General features: G+C 40.5%; 1 pseudogene; it reads left to right on the top strand.

Annotated features, from left to right (window-relative positions):
- The first annotated feature begins 214 nt into the window (after positions 1-214).
- Positions 215-14915, top strand: LOC118523864 (gametocyte-specific factor 1 pseudogene; annotated as a pseudogene).
- The last annotated feature ends 815 nt before the right edge of the window (positions 14916-15730 follow it).

Raw genomic sequence — 15730 nt, 5'->3', positions numbered from 1 at the left:
TCAACATCCAGCTCAGTTCTTTCTGTCTTCTCTGGCTCTCTCTGCCTCTTCCTTTCTCTGTGACCTTAAGCAAGTCAAGCAAATGTTTTACCTCCTGCTTGGAGGCAGATGAAAAATGTTCCACTTCACAGGGGATTTGGGAGGACTCGTTAAAAGCTCCTGAAGTGTTTTGAGAACCTGCCTGGTCTCAGGCAGAGGGAGCAGCCTTGACAGCATGGCTGTACACTGTCACTGTAAACATGGCAGCTCGGAACAAGCTCTTATGACTGGGCTTTGGAAACAACTTCCTCGAGGTAGGAATGGACTGAAATGAAACTGCAATGTGGTCAGCTGTCACTTCAAATGCAGCCATAATGCAAGGAGCTGTTAGTCCTGGGCTCCTCTTTGTGTCCACAGTGCTTTGGATATAAATGTAGCACTTTTCTTTATTCTGACTTTCTCATTTAGAGGCTTTCGTGGAGGAGACCTAACAGTTAATATATGCAAGACTGTGTATGAATATTTTTTTAAAGTATGAAGAAGTAATTGATGAGATTTCAGACAAAGGTTTCTCTTAGGTTATTTGGTTGAAAGAAATCACGTGCTAATTTATATCTGTAAATATGCCTGTGACATACAATCCAGCTCAAAATATATTGTCTCGTCAAAATGTGGGTGAGGGACACTAAGAAAAGCAGATGATGCTACCCAGAAGGTCCATCTGAGTGACTTGCAACATACTATCTTAAGCAGGAGGAAAGATTACATCCACTGTGACAGAGAGCATGAGACACTGTTTTCAAATTGGAATCAGAAAGGAATCTGGATGGTTTATGGGGCTTTGGATGATGGCACCCTTAGCCCAAATCTTGAGAGTGGTGGGGTGGTCAGGAAGTTGAACTTGACAAGCCCCAAGATTCATCTTCTGCTTCTATTCCTTATTACTCTTTATTACTTCACAGAATCAACCCAAATAAACAAAAATGGCAGGAACTAACTGCCATGGTTTGAATGTTTGTGTCCCCCTCGAATTCAGACAAAGAAATCCTAATTCCCACAGATGATGGTATTAGGAGCTGGAGCCTTTGGAAGTTGCTTAGGTCATGAGGGTGGAGCCCTCATGAATGAAATTCGTGTTCTTTTTTTTTTTTTTAAAGATTTTATTTATTTATTTGACACAGAGAGAGACAGCGACAGAGGGAACACGAGCAGGGGGAGTGGGAGAGGGAGAAGCAGGCTTCCCGCCGAGCAGGGAGCCCGATGCGGGGCTCGATCCCAGGACCCTGGGATCATGACCTAAGCCGAAGGCAGTCGCCTAACCAACTGAGCCACCCAGGTGCCCCGAAATTCGTGTTCTTATAAAAGAGGCTCCAGAGAGATCCCTCCCACCATGTGAAGACAGTGAGAAGGTGCCAGGTGTGAGTCAGGAAGAGGCCCTCACCAAAACATGACCATGCTGATCTTGGATTTCCCAGCCCCCAGAGCTGTGGGCAATAAATTTCTGTTGTTTATAAGCTACCCAGTCTGTGGAATTTTGTTATAACAGCCCAAACAGACTAAATATCAACTAAGATACTTTCTTCCTATAACCTTGAGTTGCGTGGATAAGCTCATTTGACAGAGGAAGATATGAGGGAGGAAATTCAGAAATATAAACAGTTAAATCAAGCTAGATCCAGCTGGAGTCATCTCCCTCAGGCAGAACAAGCTCCATGGTTGATTATAATCTGACAAAATTCCTTAGAAGAAATGAAAAGAGGGCGCCTGGGTGGCTCAGTTGGTTAAGCGACTGCCTTCGGCTCAGGTCATGATCCTGGAGTCCCGGGATCGAGTCCCACATCAGGCTCCCTGCTTGGTAGGGAGTCTGCTTCTCCCTCTGACCCTCTCATGCTCTATCTCATTCTCTCTCTCAAATAAATAAATAAAATCTTTAGAAGAAATGAAAAGAAACCCAGCATGTGTTTTGTACAGACCCCAGAGAAGCACCTAGCCTCCACTCCATGAGCACCTTTTTAGAAAATCTGTTTTATTTTTTGGTGCTCCTTCTTCTTCCCCTTTTTCTCAGTCCTCCCCATGCTCAGTTTTCTGAACATATAAGTGAGACTCAGGGCAGTCACAGCTTCTGCTTAACACAATTTTATGTCACTCGGGGGCACTCATTTCTAGCATATTCCAGGAGAAAGTATTTATTTATTTATTTATTTATTTATTTATTTATTTGAGAGAGAGAGAGAGAGAGAGAGAGGGAGAGCATGAGGGGAAGCAGGCTCTGCCTTGAGCAGGGAGCCCAGTGTGGGGCTCGATCCCAGGACCCCAGGATCATGACCTGAGCCGAAGGCAGACGCTTAACCGACTGAGCCACCCAGGCACCCCTGGGAGAAAGTACTGACAATCGATCAATAGTGCATGGAATTCCTTCTCCCAGACATGTAAGGACCTGTAGTCCTGGGCCCTGGCGGATGCACAGTGTCCTTCGAATCCAGGTCAAGTGGCGGCATGTGTCACTTGCACACAGAAGTGTGTGTGGCCAGGATGGTCTGAGAAGCAGCCTCATGCAAAGAAGTCAATCAAACGTGAGCAGACCATCCAAAGGAAACATCTGCCTGAGGGGCTGACCAGAGAAGGTGAATCCAGGCATGGTGATCATTGGATACAATTGATGAAGACTTTCTACAGGAGGAAATTTAAAACAGAGGAGGTAGAGGAAAGAGCCTGATTTAGAGGGCTGGCTCTATGGCAGCCCTCTGAGAAATTTTGGCTATGTCTCTTAGCCTATCTAAATCTGTTTCCTTAGGTACCTGGGTGGCTCAGTCCATTAAGTGTCTGCCTTCAGCTCAGGTCATGATCCCAGGGTCTTGGGATCGAGCCCCGCATCGGGCTCCCTGCTCAGCGGGGAGCCTGCTTCCGTCTTGCTCTCTGCCTACCGCTCTGCCTGCTTATGTGCACACTCTCTCTCTCTGTGAAATAAATAAATAAAACCTTTAAAAATAACTAAATAAGTAAACAAACAAACCTGTTTCCTCATCATGGAAACAAGGACAGCTTCTACCTCAAGTGTTATGAAATGAAACCTGATGATACATGCAAAACACTTAATACGACATTTGCACAGAGTATAGGCTCATTCCACTGCAGCTATTAGAATTATCAATACTATTATTGCTATTGTTATTTACCCTAAATGAAGGGGAGGGTGGCTGTATCCATTTTCCTAGGGTGTTGATGTACTTGGTGTGGCAAGGAAGGGTTAAAGAAATCCTATTTGGACAAATACAAGATCCTGACCCAAGCTGACTTTCAGCTGCCATCCCCATATTAAAAATGAGGAAATGGAGGTAATAGGATAAGTTTACAAAACTTATCCAGGATCACACAGAAAAATAGCAGAGTTAAAACTCAAGCCTACATAGTTTTCTCTGTCTTGATAGTTAAACATTTCCAGCATAACTCTTAGCTTCTTAGAACCGTTCCCACACCGTACTGAAGTTCCCTGGTTATGGCATCTCCCTTTTCCGTTTCTGTCTGGAATGCCTTTGTCCTCCTCTCAACCTAAAGATCTTCTATTCTACTCAGTCTTCAAGTTGTAGCTCCGATGTTATCCGGGACTTTTCTAAGACTACCAGGAAAGTGGGGCTCTCCCACCGTCGGGCTCACACCCTTCTTGGAGTCTGGGTTTCGTTGAAGACACTGTCCACTCATTCATCCCAGTGCTCTTACCCTGTTGTCTGTGGGAGGGCATCAGAGGGCACTCCGTGAATCAGGCTATGGATATGTGTGTGAACATACACGGGGACAGAAATGCACACACACGTACACACCAGTAATTTTTTATGTGATTTTTCCAAAATATCTTAGTGAATACAGTATTTCAATGTCAATTGTGGCTGCCCCTATAGACAGACACTGTAGACTCATCAGTGTTGTCATATGTCAGAACAGCTTTCTACTGCTAGGAACTAAAAAAATATGTGTCCTGCCATCATGATGATGAGCATCTGTCTTTGTTTACTTCAGGATTGGCTTAAGTTAGAAAATGGCAAAGAAAATAATAAGGAAGAGATGTCGAATAGCTTTTGGCTTTGGTTCCCACTGTGTGTGATAGAACACCAAAGCCCTAGTCCTTTTTGCATGACACATTCTTGTCGGTGAAAGAAGCATGAAGCCAAAAATGCTGAAGAAGTATCTCATAATTTTTATACCAAAAATTTAGTAGTGTAGCTCTTTTCTAAGAAAAGAAAACTAGAGTTGAAAAGGCAAGACTTTACGAAAATTTAGTCTGCCCTGAGATGAATCAGCCTACTCTTAATATAGCAACAAAGTGGTAAAACCTGGGTACCCCAGAAATGGTCAAGTTAGTGTGTGGTTTGGGGCAGAAGAGGCAGGTTAAAGCAGTGACTCCAAAAATTGAAATTATTCCATGATGGTTGACTTTTTAAAAATAGTATTTTGAGGCATATGATGGAGGAATTGGAAGCTTCTTTATGCAGCCAGCTGATGCCTTCAAAAATAAATTCCCATCTAGCAAGTCCCTTCAGAAATTTCAAATCCATTGATATCTTTGAAATGCTGAAAAGTTTATTCAGCAAAAACAATTCATTGGGCACTTTGTGGATAGACAGAACACCTGTGGGGCTTGGTGACACAGCTGAGAGGACCTATCTTCATGCAGCAAGCTCTATGCCCATTGCTCTCTCTGGTCCTGCTGTCTACAGCAAGGTGTCAGCTTTGTTTATGCCAGCGGCTTGAATTATTGCCTTTTCAAAATGTTTTCTCATGAAACGAAAGCAGAATGTGAACTTCTCTTTTACAAATCTGTGATACAGAAATATGCAGACAACTTGAAACTCCACAACTCTTTAAAGTACTTCTGATAAGACAACCTGAAAATTGAAACATGAGTTCTTAAATCTCCCTTTGTTGACATCAACAGCATCCCCTTGCTGAAGAAGAAACTCAGTGATGTGAAACCAACAGAAATTAAACGACATTAAACCACTATCCACGTCAGATCATCTTGAAATATCTTGGTGTTCTCTTGTCGTAAGCCCATGTGTCATCTGTCATGAATTGATTCTGTTTGCCACCACATGCTGTTGTGAGCCCAGCATTTTAGCATGTATTGCCATCAAAACAGAAAGTGTATGGGAAAGTGTATGTGTTGTCATGCCAGAGACCACTCAGTAATTTCAGCTTCTCATCAAGCCAAGGGAGAGATGCCTTCTCAGTGAAATTTATTTTTTAGCAAAGATAAAGTTTATGGTTTAACTTTATTTGCATTCATTGGATTTCTTTCTTTCCTGCTTCCTATTTTTTTTTAATGTTGCCTGAGATTAATTTTGCATGTAAAGAAGGATGGAAAAAGCACCATTCTATATAAAAGTATTTTGATCTAACCTAACAAAATCAGCTGTACACATAATTTTGCTTATCATCATATATAAATATCTCCAAGAAGAGAAGGTCTAGCTTTCACCAGATTCCCAAGCCTCTATGATGCAAAAAGGATTAAGAATAATAGCATGAAATTATAAATATCTCGAGGTCAGAGATTCTTTGTAACCTGCCTCCCTTTCCACAGCACCTGGGAGAGTGACTGCACTTAATACCCAAGAGGTTGGTCATGGGAGTCATGGCTTTCCCATTCCCTAAACGATGTTGACTGAAAGAGACAGAATTGGCTAAATGAGCAGGTAAACTCATGATTTTTAATTTTAAAGTGAGTGCAAATCTTTTTCCTTAGCAAGAGAAAGAAGAAAGCCTCTTTTTTTTTTTAAGATTTATTTATTCATTTTGAGAGAGAGAGAGCACAGCCTGGGAGGGGCAGAGGGAGAGAGAGTCTTAAGCAGACTCCTCACTGAGCATAGACCCGGACTCAGGTCTTGATCTCAGACCTGAGCCAAGACCACGAGTCTGAGGCTTAACCAACTGCACCACCCAGGTGCCCCGAAAGCTTCTTTATTAAATATCTTTTTTTTTTAAGCTTTTATTTATTTACTTAGAGAGCAAGCAAGAGAGAGAGCTTGGGTGGGGGAGAGGGGCAAAGGGAGAAGGAGAGAACCAGACTCCCCGCTGAGCAGGGAGCACAACGTGGGACTCGATCCCAGGACCCCAGGACCATGACCTAAAACGAAGGCAGATGCTTAACTGAGCCACCCAGGTGCCCCTCTTTATTAAATATCTTATGAATCGGAAAGGGATGACTGGGAGGATATAAAATGAAAATTTATTTCCTTTGGTTGATACCACAAAACAGTGGGGTAGAATATGTTTCCTTACTTGTACTGCATTTCCATACTGGATTCAAAGTCAAAGTCTTTAACAATTAAAGTAAACATCATTGGGGTATTGATATTGTTATGGGCCAAATTATGTCCCTTCAAAATTCATATATTGAAGTTCTACCCCCAGTACCTCAGAATGTGACTTGTAGACAAGATCTTTACAGAGGTAATCGAGTTAAAATGAGGCCATTAGAGTGGCTTCTAATCCAATACAACTAGTATCCATATACAAAGAGGAAATCTGGACACATACGAGGGACAGATGGAAGACATGGAGAGGGGACGGCCATCCAGAAGCCAAGGAGAGAGACCTGGAACAGACCTGTCCCTTATGCCCCTTGGAAGGAACCAACTCTGTTGACACCTTGACCTTGGACTTCTATCCTTCAGAACTGTGATAAAATAAATTTCTGTTGTTTAAACCACCTAGTCCAGGGTACTTTGTCATGGCAGTTCTAACAAACTAACACATATATCCAGAATAAATCCCAGGAACTCCAGGCAAAGACAGTGAATATAGGCTAGGGGGACCCCGGAAGTAACACTACGCTGGGACACAGAAGCAGATATGATGATTAATCCCTCTGGCCACTGCCTCGGGAAGGAGAAAGCTCTTAGCACCTGACACAGACAGCAGCTCTGAGCTTCAAAGTTTTAAGTACCTTCATCATACATTAAGTCTATTAGATAATGCAATGCCTCTAGTATAGGAGTCAAAATTCTTGTGTCGAGTTAGTAGTTTTTTTTTCACGCCCAGAGGTTTAAAATGTAAAATCTCAATGTTAGGGGTAGAGGCAGAGGAGCAATTATAAGAGCATCGTGGAAGTCAATCCTTACCTTCCCGGGCTCCAGCTACACTCGACTTGACTCACCCGCTGCTGCTTCTGGCCTTGCACGCCTTCAGTTGCTTTTCTCTGCCCTCACCCCCAGCTATGGAGGCACCCTGATGTTCCCTGACTCCTCTCCCTTCACACACTCTCATGGTTTCAGGTATCATCTTAATGGGCTTGGACTCCTGTTGTCCTTCAGGCTTGAGTTTGCATCCTGGCTCTGCCCTTTCTTTCCCAGTGGGTTGCTTTGGGCAATCTGAGCAGCCTTCCTGAGCTCTGAGTTTCTTTAGATCCTAACAGTATCACCATTACAGGGTGTTATGGAGAGGAAGTGAGAAATTGCCTGTAAGCTCTTAACACAGGTGTGGCCCAGAACGGGTGTCCCATAAATGAAAGCTGAAATAAAAATAAAAACAATACAACAAACCAGTATAGGGTGCTTACCACGTGCCAAGTACTGATGTAAAAGCTTTACAGATCAACGCACTTAATTCTCACAGCATATGAGGAAACTAAGGATACATAGAAGGATAACAGAGAAGTTATGCAACTTGCTGAAACTCACACAGTCAGCAAATGATGGACCTGGAACTCAAACTCAGGTAGTCTCGTTCCAGACACTGTCTTCTCAAACTATTAGGCATACTGTATCTCTCTGACTTATTTTTCATTATTAATGACACAGTCCTACTTTCTCCCTTGAGCTTCCAAATCGTATGGCTTAAAAACAAAAATACAAACAACAGAAAACTATGTGGATACCCCACAGTGACCTCAGATACAACATGCTCAAATGAGCCCCCACACCTGCTCCCTGCCCCTGCTCCCTTCTCAGGAGTGGATGCCATCGTCCAGCAAGAAACCTGGTGTCACATTAGGTTCCTTGTTTTTCCTAGCCCTCCCACACCCAAGCAATCTATTGATTTCTCTATTTCTATCCTCCTATCTCCTTCCCTCATCCTTACCTCGTTCAAGACTTCATCGTCTCTGCTTTGGAAAATAGCAACAGCCTTCTAACTAGTTTTCCTGCCTCCAGGCTCATCTCCTCCCCTCATCTTCTCCACAGATTTAAAATACAAATCTGACCCTTTCAGTCCTGCCTAAAGGATTAATTTGGAGTTCATTAATGTAGCCCAGCGGACCCTCATATCTGACTCCTGTCTACCTCTCCAGCCTCAACTCCCCCTCCTACCTTGTCCCACACCTTCTTGCACTTGAGCAAACCCCTGGTGCTCTCTTCATCTCGCTCTCCTTCCATCTCTCTGCCTCTCTGTCTCTGTCTCTCGGTCTCTCTCATATACCATGTTGTTTCACAACTAGTATATCAGAATCTACATTTAAAAAGAATTATTCAGGGGTGCCTCTGTGGCTTAGTTGGTTAAGCGGCTGCCTTGGGCTCAGGTCATGATCTCAGAGTTCGAGTCCCATATAGGGCTCCTTGCTCTGCGGGAAGCCTGCTTCTCCCTCTCCCTCTGTCTGCTGCTCCCCCTGCTTGTGCTCGTTCTCTCTCTCTCTGTCTCTCTGTCAAATAAATAAAAAATAAGATCTTTAAAAAAAAAAAAGAATTATTCAGCTTATCTACTAAGAATACACAAAACAATCACAGGGAAAATATAATCACTTACTTTCCCACCCACCATTTCCCTCACTGCCAAAATGCCCATCAAATTAAATTTGTTACTTGAAGGAAAAAAAAACTTGCTTTTAAATCAGTTTTATAAGTAAGCAAGTTAAAAAAAAAAATATCTCCAAGACATAAAGATTCTAAAGTAACCACAAACCAGCAATTATTTATATTCTGTTTTTAGTATCTAAATCCCCCATGTTTCATCTGAAAGTTAAGCTGACTGATTTTCTTCTGGTGACAAAGTGGGCTAGCATGTGACCAGTTATCATTTCTGTTTGCTGAAACCAAAAGGCTTCAAGGACAGAGGCGGTATTGTTGAAAAAGCCTTGGGATTGACGCTGTTATCCTACTACCCTCTGCTGCTGTAAATGGAAAGTTTGTCACGATGTGCCTGACATCCAGACTTCCTCTTTCTTTGAAGGCCAGTTTCTCCTTTAAACCATGAAAGTTACATATTGAAAGTATATGTGAAATTAAATGCCCCTTGGTCACCTGCGCCCTGGGTCTAGCACACAGAAAAGTTCTCAGTAGTTGGCAGACACTCGTGGTCAGATGCTGCTGTGGAGTAAAAAGAAATTGGAAGTAGTTCTATGTTCTATGTGCCATGTTATTTCATCTCATAACCTTATGGGAGGGCAGTATGTTGTAATGGTGGGATGCACAGGCTGGGAAGTCAAAGCCATCGGGGCCTTCTTTGTAGCTGGACCTATGTGACCTTGGGGAGTCACTTAATTGAAGGCTCAGTTTCTTCATCTGAAAAATAAAAATTAAATGGGAAGTTGTATGTAAAGCACATAATTAAATGATGAGTAGCAAATGGAAGCTCTTCTTATTTATGAAGAGTTATAAGGCAATGATTGACAATTTCAGCAAGGGTAGTTCTCAACATCATCAGGGAACAAGACATCACTAAAATTATTAGTCACTGAAATCGGCTCTCACCATTCAAGGATTAAGGTTTTCTATATGATGCAAAAAGTCTACTTTTGGCTGTTCAACTCTCAAAAATATTTGTATACTACATATTATAATCTTCATGATTATTTCTACTTTCATAAAATGATTAATCCCAGAAATCTCTTTTACCTCTGATCTTCAATTAAAACCTGTAAGAGGAAAATGAAATAATCCATAATGATTTGTTCTCCAAAAGTTACATAATTATATGTTAACCCAAGCCCATCCTTGTCCCTATATGTATTATTTAGGATTAGCAAGTTGGTGTGGGGGAAGAAATATATTTCAGTAAAAATTGTATGTGCTACCTCCTACTCTGACATTTGTTATTAAAAATGTGCTATAATGAAATAATTGGGAACCAAGTATGTGAACAAAATTGTATTAACACAATGTGTTAAAATTTTATGGAGTCTAATTAGAAATATGGCACATCAGGCATAAGACAGAAACCCCTAGAGGTATTAATTTTATTTTGATAATATTTGTGCATCGGCATAATAACACATTGTGCCAGAATTAGGTAAATTTGTTTTCAATCAAATTAAACCTACTTATCCTTTTTTTTTTTTTTAATTTATTTATTTGACAGAGAGATAGCACAAGTAGGCAGAGCGGCAGGCAGAGGGAAAGGGAGAAGCAGGCTGTCTGCTGAGCAGGGAGCCCGATGCGGGGCTCAATCCCAGGAGCCTGGGATCATGACCTGAGCCGAAGGCAGCCGCTTAACCGACTGAGCCACCCAGGCGCCCCCTACTTATCCTTTTTAAGTAAAGAATAATTATAAATACATCTTCCTGAATATCATATTCCTCAAAATGAAATTTTTAAAGCCAGTTTTAGATTTCAAATGTAAACTCTAAATCATCTACTAGATGGAAAACTCTGGAATGTCTATAAAGCCTTCAAATAAATAATGATCTTTATCGAAGTGCCTACCATTCTATGATAAGCACTGCACTAGCTGACTTTTGTTTACTTTGTCTAGTCTTCTCAGAAACTGGCCTTTCATAGTTGGAAAAACAAAGTCAGGGAAGGGAAGTGACTAACCCAAAGTCAACAACTTGCCAATGCTTGAACTGGAATTAGCTTGTTCTTTCCTTTACTACTAATTTAGGCTTCCCATGAAAAACTACTATCTTATTTTATTTAAAAGATACTTCTAACGAAAGATTTATTTGCCAAAACTTTATATGGCCTTACTGCTCATGAAAGCAATGAGGTTCAGTGGATAGGGGAATGTGTAGCTCCTAGTGACTAATGTACTTTTAAAATATAATAACGATAATTAAAGTCAAATACCACATGAGAAACAATAGGCAAAAGAAAGAAGGTGTTCTTTTTAAACCTGGTCGTTGGTTTCCTGTTTCATATTGTAATCTGTTGATATCTGAAAAAGTCTATCTTAATTTTCAGAAATGGCAACAGTCTCCTAAAAATATAATTTGGGCATAAATGAGAAACAAAACACGGTTTGCTCTTTAAAAAAAAAAAAATCTTGGCAAGAAAAAAGAATACCCTTTAAACAAACTATGAAAAAAAATGTCAACTTTACTATTTAAAAACCAAGTTTATGAATAAATAGTAATTACAGAATCTGATAATGCCCAGTGTTGGTAAGGAAAACTGGCTCCCTCTCATTCATTATTGCTGAGATCCTTATTTGGAACAAACTTTTTAGAAAATAATCCAGCAGTGTCTATCTAAAGTGAAATTTATATACCCTTTGCATTAGCAATTCCACTCCATTCTGGCAAAAGTGTGCATATATATATATACACACACACACACATACATACATACAAACGTTAACTACAATATTTTTGATAGAGAAGAAAAAAATCTTCAGAAAATGAAATGTCCATCAATAAGAACTTTAAAAAAAATTGCCATATAGGGTACAGTGGAGTACAATGTGGTTACTACAGATACTCCAAAAATATGGTCATGTGAGAAAAGTAAGTTTTAGACAATGCATCTTACTGAATATCTTACACCATAGCCCCATTTGTTTTAAATACACTGTTAAATAAAGAGGCCCTGAGACTGATGTGGCTCTGTTGCTATGGCAGCCTATAAAGGCAAACCAAAATCTAAACCTATACATGCCTCAAAGGTAGAAATTAAAACACTAAGGACAACCAATCACAGCCAACTAGGCTTAGCTTTAGCCAATCAATAATTTCCTTTCTTTGCTTCCCTTCTTTCTCCATATCTCTTTTCCCTGGTCCCTGTCTGTGGAGCGCTCCTAACCACCCCTGGTTTGGTGCTACCCAATTTGAATCAGTTTTTGCTCAAATAAGCTCTTAAAATTTTTAATATATCTCACTTTATCTTTTAACAATAGACACACACATTTGCTTCCATATTTCTAGGAAATTTCTGGAATTACATACAAGAAACTATAACCATGAGTTATCACTGGTAGAAGGAGGAAGGAAGAGGGTGTTTAGTTTTCATCTGCATAACTTTGCATTATTTCACCATGAGCAGCAATGACTTTATAAGAACAAAAGAGATTTTATTTTTTTTATTTAAATTGAATTAATTAACATATAATGTATTATTTGTTTCAGGGGTACAGGTCTGTGATTCGTCAGTCTTATATAATACCCAGTGCTCATTACAACACATACTCTCCCCAATGTCCATCACCCAGTTACCCCATCCTTCCACCCCTCTCCCCTCCAGCAACCCTCAGTTTGTTTCCTATAATTAAGAGTCTCTTATGGTTTGTCTCCCTCTCTGGTTTTGTCTTGTTTCATTTTTCCCTCTCTTCCCCTATGATCCTCTGCCTTGTTTCTTAAATTCCACATAACAGTGAGATCATATGATACTTGTCTTTCTCTGATTGACTTATTTCACTTAGCATAATACCCTCTAGTTTCATCCTCATCATTGTAAATGGAAAGATTTCAATTTTTTGATGACTGTGTAATATTCCATTGTATATATATATACCACATCTTCTTTATCCATTCATCTGTTGATGGACCTCTTGGCTCTTTCCATAGTTTGGCTATTGTGGACATTGCTGCTATAAACATTGGGGTGCATGTGCCTCTTTGGGTCACTACATTTGTATCTTTGGGGTAAATACCCAGTAGTGCAATTGCTGGGTCGTAGGGTAGCTCTATTTTCAACTTCCTGAGGAACCTCCATACTGTTTTCCAGAGTGGCTGCACCAGCTTGCATTCCCACCAGCAGTGTAGGAGTGTTCCCCTTTCTCTGCATCCTCGCCAACATCTGTTGTTTCCTGATGTGTTAATTTTAGCCATTCTGACTGGTATGAGGTGGTATCTCATTGTGGTTTTGATTTGTATTTCTCTGATGCCAAGTGATGTTGAGCACTTTTTCATGTGTCTGTTGGCTTCTTTGGAGAAATGTCTGTTCATGTCTTCTGCCCATTTCTTGATTGAATTATTTGTTCTTTGGGTGTTGAGTTGGTAAATTCTTTATAGATTTTGGATACTAGCCCTTTATCTGATATGTCATTTGCAAATATCTTCTCCCATTCTGTCAGTTGTCTTTTGGTTTTGTCGACTGTTTCCTTTGCTGTGCAAAAGCTTTTTATCTTGATGAAGTTCTAATAGTTCATTTTTGCCCTTGCTTCCCTTGCCTTTGGAGACGTGTCTAGCAAGAAGTTGCTGCAGCTGAGGTCAAAGAGGTTGCTGCCTGTGTTCTCCTCTAGGATTTTGATGGATTCCTGTCACACATTTAGGTCTTTTATCCATTTTGAGTCTATTTTTGTCTAAGGTGTAAGGATGTGATCCAGTTTCATTCTTCTGCATGTGGCTGTCCAATTTTCCCACACCATTTGTTGAAGAGACTGTCTTTTTTCCACTGGATATTCTTTCCTACTTTGTCAAAGATTAGTTGTCCATGAAGTTGAGGGTCCATTTCTGGGCTCTCTATTCTGTTCCATTGATCTATGTGTCTATTTATGTGCCAGTTCCATACTGTCTTGATGATTACAGCTTTGTAATAGAGCTTGAAGTCTGGAATTGTGATGCTACCAGTTTGGTTTTCTTTTTCAACATTCCTTTGGCTATTTGGGGTCTTTTCTGGTTCCATACAAATTTTAGGATTATTTGTTACATTTCTGTGAAAAAAGTTGATGGTATTTTGATAGAGATTGCATTGAATGTGTAGATTGCTCTTGGTAGCATAGACATTTTAACAATATTTGTTCTTCCAACCCATGAGCATGGAATGTGTTTCCATTTCTTTGTGTCTTCCTCAGTTTCTTTTATGAATGTTTTATAGTTTTCTGAGTACAGATCCTTTGCCTCTTTGGTTAGGTTTATTCCTAGGTATCTTATGGTTTTGGGTGCAATTGTAAATGGGATCAACTCCTGGATTTCTCTTTCTTCTGTCTCATTGTTGTGTATAGAAATGCAACTGATTTCTGTGCATTGATTTTATATCCTGCCACTGCTGAATTCATATATGAGTTCTAGCAATTTTGAGGTGGAGTCTTTTGGGTGTTCCACATAGAATATAAAAGAGATTTTAAACCAACATAATATAAAAGGCCATGCAAGTGTTTCCATTTAAAAAAAATTATTGGAGTCACAGGAAGTGGGGCCCCACCCCCTAAAGTCAGGGGCAGGAAGTGAGTGTTGCTGGGCCGGATGTGGGGAGAAAGAGATTGTGGGAACAGGGTGTCTCCACAGAGAACTTGGATTCAGCTCCTTCCTTTCCAACAAGTAAGAAATTTACATTGATTCCCTGGACCTTGAAAAGCTATTACAATGCCCCTATGATAAAAACCCCCGGATCAGGGCTGGTAGGTTTCCTTATCATCTTATCAAGTGCAGAAAGAATCATCCTAATGTCGAAAGCGAAATGGCTACTTGTCCCTTCAGTGCTTGCCACCATGTTTCTCTGGCCAAAATCAGTCATCTTATCTCAAGCTGTGATGATAAAAGTTATGTTGAGCAGGATGTTGCTATCTGAACCAGGAACCTTGGATAAGAGACTGTGGCTGAGAACACATGGCAGTGCCCTCCTTGGGATGAAGACTGGGATAAATATCTGTGGGAACAGACCAGTACCCCCGTTTGTCTGGGGCACAGTCAACTACTGTGGCCACAACAGTCTGCAAGCAACATAGTTACGGAACATAAACGTAACCTGGCACCAAGCATGCACGCTGCCAAGTCTCTGCTGTATGTTCTGCCGTGGAAACACAATGGAAATGCACAGGAACAGAATATCTATCTCATCAAATGCAGACCCTAGAAGACTCTTGCTTTTTCCTCCTAATCTAATTATAGAAAGATTAAACTATGACCTTCAAAAAAATAAAGTTATTAGAGCTTGAAAATGTGCAGTAATTTGAATCATTTTGAGTGCTTTTATAGTTCCATCCCAAATCAAATATTAAACAAAGTTTAGACATGAAGTAAGGTCTAAAACAAAACATTTCCCTTTTTTCTCACAGGAAATTTAATGCCTCAAAGAGTTGACCTCAAGATCTTAGTGACTCTGTACCATAACCTGTGAGTACATAGCAGGCTGGATTTGGCACATACCAAACAATACCACCATTTCGTGGCTTCATCCTTTTTGCTTTTTAAAGGAAGTCTGAGGCAAGGGGAAAAAGAATGAGGAAGTGACATTTGTGATATCTGGGCAGTGAATGTTTTTTCTTCTCTCCCACCTTCTTTTCCCGCTTCCTCCCTTCCCTCTCTCTTTGACTGCAAGTAGAGGAGAAAAGAGAAGTATCCAGGTTTTCAATTTTATTGATGGTTTTATGTGGATTTTCAAATTCTTAATCACTCCATGTCAAATTTCAGTGTCATCAGAATGTCAGTATCTTGTGCAAAATGATTGTGTTGAAACAATCCTGGCAGTTTTGCAAGTGAAATGTAATGCAAGCCCTAGTATTCTTAGCTGGGGAACACTGAGAGATAAGCCCCTGAGTCCTGGAATATGAACCTTACACCCAGGGTCGAGATTGCAGTATTTGTCAAGTTCAAAGGAAGTTGCCGTTTGCTAGGTACCACATTCAAAAAGTCCTTTCCAAAAATGACCTTTCAATGAGAGAAGCTCCT

The sequence above is a fragment of the Halichoerus grypus genome, chromosome 12, assembly GCF_964656455.1.
Source record: "Halichoerus grypus chromosome 12, mHalGry1.hap1.1, whole genome shotgun sequence".
NCBI lineage: Eukaryota > Metazoa > Chordata > Mammalia > Carnivora > Phocidae > Halichoerus > Halichoerus grypus.
The sequence above is the reverse complement of the archived record's forward strand: the minus strand, read 5'-3'. Positions and strand labels throughout refer to the sequence as shown.